Source organism: Bufo gargarizans, chromosome 2 (assembly GCF_014858855.1).
Source record: "Bufo gargarizans isolate SCDJY-AF-19 chromosome 2, ASM1485885v1, whole genome shotgun sequence".
Taxonomy (NCBI): Eukaryota; Metazoa; Chordata; class Amphibia; order Anura; family Bufonidae; genus Bufo; species Bufo gargarizans.
This window is the reverse complement of record NC_058081.1, coordinates 449528499-449532418: the sequence shown is the minus strand read 5'-3', so window position 1 is coordinate 449532418 and position 3920 is coordinate 449528499.

The following is a 3920-nucleotide window of genomic DNA, read 5'->3' as shown; positions in this document are numbered from 1 at the left end:
ACTCCGATACAACCTGTATATCACATAAAGAAGGTTGCTAGCGGGGTGTCATGAAACTACCCCAGGCCTCGGAGAGTGTTGCCTTGCCTCTGTTGGAACTGCTGTGTGTTCCCCTCGTCTCCCCTCCTCGGTTACCCAAGGAACTACGTACTCTGCTGCCAGTATTGTCAGCTGGAAATTTTTGGAGCAATTTTTCCACAAGGACCTTCTGGTATTGCACCATTTTGCTAGTCCTATCCACCACAGGAATGAGAGATGAGTAGTTCTCTTTGTAGCGGGGGTCGAAAAGGGTGAACATCCAGTAATTGGTGTTGGCCAAAATGCGTATAACGCTAGTGTCACGGGAAAGGCAGCATAACATAATGTCAGCCATGTGTGCCAGAATCCCAACAGACAAGACTTTGCTGTCCTCATCAAGAGGATGACTCTCAATCTCCTTATCCTCTTCCTCCTCTTTGGCCCATCCACGCTGAACAGATGGAATAAACCTGCTGTGGGTACTACCCTCTGGAGAGGAGGCAACTGTCTCCTGCTCCTCCTCCTCATAATCCAATTCGCGCTGAGAAGATGAACGGAGGGTGGTCTGGCTCCGTATGACCAATACATAGGCAATTTAATAATATTCATAGATACAAGCACATTTTAGAGATAACAAGTTGATTCACAATTGGTTCATCATTGTAAATTGCATACAGTGGACATCATTTTTGGCACTCGGCTTTGTTAGAAAGATACAGGTGCCTGACCCTCTCCCTCTCTTCACCAGTTTGTTAATAGTTTTATGTTTAACATATTTTAATTTTTTTATATTGTGTAATCCACTCTTGATGTAAAGCACCATGAAATGAATGGCGCTTTCAAATAAATAATAATAATAATAATAATAATAATAACATGCTTATGACATCATTTGAAATATACCACTACTAAAACCAAAGCATTCTTCTAAATAGAATGAAGATGAGATTTATAATCTTACAAAACAAAAAGTTCTCTATTTCAGTTTTAAAAGTCTTTCCAAATGAGCATATTTGGAGAATAGTTTGCTATGTCCAGTGATTAACCTTTCTCTCTTCTTTATCTCATTTCTCATCTTTAGCAGAAAGTTGTTGTTTGCTGACCTTGGTGCCCTGGAAAGGACGAGAACATTTCAAACTTACAGGTCTATCAGCATTTTGTACCATATGCTGTGCATTGCCAATGTATGTATGTAATAAAAGACATGCTGTCAGTATAAAGGGAATAAACGACACTGACTGCACTATGCATTTCCATAGTCTGTATATGTCTGTCCAAGTTTCTACCATGACTATTTGCTGCTTGTTTCTCTTTATACATAGCACCTATTTTATTCTAGGACCTATGCTTTCACATGAATTTTATGATATTGTAAGAAACTTATTTGTCTGGTCCCCAGCTGCACGATCCTCTGCCTCAGCATGGTGGCGCCGGGAGAGACGCTCTGCTGAACCACGCCCCCTGGTTATGTGACAGCATCCTTAGCAACAGGATGCAATGCTCTGTTTATTCCTGTAGCGGGCGTGTGCTGGAAGAGATTAGCAGTCGGCTGATTGCTCAGCTGCTCTATTTCTGTGGGTTAGTGTTTCTGACTAATGGAGTGCCGAGTCATGGACCTATCAGGTTCTGATCCTGGATCTTGGCACTCTAGTTAAACTCCTTCCTGGCCATACACCAGTGCCAGTGATAGTCTCTGACTCACTAGCTGTGTTCCTGGTTTCTTGTTCCTGTGCTTATTGGATTGCTCGTTCCTCTGACCCCGGCTTGTCTTCTGACCATTCTCTGTGTCTCGTTTGGTACTCTGTTGTCCATCTGGTTTTGATTTTGAAGTGTCTTCTGACCACTCTCTGTCTCTTGTTTTATACTGCATAGCTTGTCTGGTTCTGACCCATTTACTTAATACTCTGGTATTGTGTATGTCTGTCTTTGTTTGTTGGTCCATCTCTGCACTTGAATAGCATAGGGACCGTCGATCAGTTGCATGGGCTGAGTTCTAGCCTTAAAGGGACACTGACAGGCAAATTCAGCATATTGTGTTATATATCTGACATTACAGGTCTTATACAGTCTATTAAAAGCATGTAAGTATCCCCCCTCCTCACCCAGCGAAGTGAATATTGATGAGCTGGGCGGGGCTACAGAACGGCAGTTGGGAGCAGCTGGCTGGGCGCATTTTCAGATGAAACGCCGCCCCTTGGGCAGATTGGTGAGGAGACAGGCAAGTTATAAAACTTTATATTTCGGTATTTAGAAGGTGGACAGGGGGGATACTTACATGCTTTTAATAGACTGTATAAGACCTGTAATGTCAGATATATAACACAATATGCTGAATTTGCCTGTCAGTGTCCCTTTAAGGCTCACTGTCCTTGCCTGTCCCTACCTACAACCCTAACAGATATTCTCTAGAGATGTTAAAAGTAAAGTGCTCAGGAAAGAATCAAAACTCACTCTTATCAACCAGAAAGAGCCTGATCAACCAATAAATGGAACACTCAAGTTAAAAGTTTAAAAAAATGCATCTCGTGCCTGTGCATTGTAAATGATTTGTGCCATTCTATTCCCTGGTAATGTACTCTCTATACAGTACACCAGTGCTAGTTGTTTGCAGCTGTTTTCTTACTGACAACAAAATGTCCCATGCCAGAAATTGTCCATTGTTTGTTTTATACAAACTACCTTTTACTACATGGGTGTTAGTGGACAGGGTTAAATAGTGCGACAGGAGTTACACAATGATGATCCAACTAAGATCACCACATTTTTTTTTTTTTAATGTAAGGAAGATTTATACTTAAAGAGATTGTTTAGGATTAGTAAAAGTGTACTACTGTCTTCTAAACATCAGTTCAAAACTGCTCTTCTGTTTCATAAAAACTTAAACCAAGAAGGAATTTATTTTATTTAGATTTTAATAATGATAGATATTACTGATATAGACATTATGATACAAAGCTGTATAAGGGCGCTATTACACTGCCCGATGTTCGGGCAATGAAAGTGGCATTTTACACAGACTGAACTGGCCTATTACACAGACTGAACTGGCCTTTTACAAAGACTGATGCAAACTAAATGTGGGAGGAACTATTGCTACCACAGTTGTTCCTCCCGCATTCTGTTCTATTCATTATTGGCAGCACAACTCAACAACTCACTTTTCTATCATCCTCCTCACTCTGGTATCACAACAGTTTTATCCTACTGCTACCCCAATACTATGCCTGCTATGCTCCTCAATGCCCCCAAATGCTATACTGCAGAATTTAAAGTGCCATACAGATAATCCTTTTATAGTAGTATAAAAGTCCCTCCAATAGTAGTAATTCCCTTGAATATTCAATATTGTATTTTGTCTTAGGAATTTGCATTACGTGATTTTTTCACATTGCCAATTTTTTGCATTCAATAAAATCATCTTGAATTCTCGAAATTTGTGAATACAGTCATGTGAAAAAATTAGGACACCCTTTGAAAGCATGTGGTTTTTTGTAACATTTTTAATAAAAGGTTATTTCATCTCCGTTTCAACAATACAGAGAGATTAAAGTAATCCAACTAAACAAAGAAAACTGAAGAAAAGTCTTTTCAAGATCTTCTGTAAATGTCATTCTACAAAAATGCCTATTCTAACTGAGGAAAAAGATAGGACACCCTTGCCCCTAATAGCGAGTGTTACCTCCTTTGGCTGAAATAATTGCAGTGAGACGGTTCTTGTAGCCATCTACCAGTCTTCGACATCGGTCTGAGGAAATTTTACCCCACTCCTCAATGCAGAACTTTTTCAGCTGTGAGATGTTTGAGGGGTTTCTTGCACGTACAGCCCTTTTCAAGTCACCCCACAGCATCTCAATGGGATTCAAATCTGGACTTTGACTTGGCCATTCCAGGACTCTCCATTT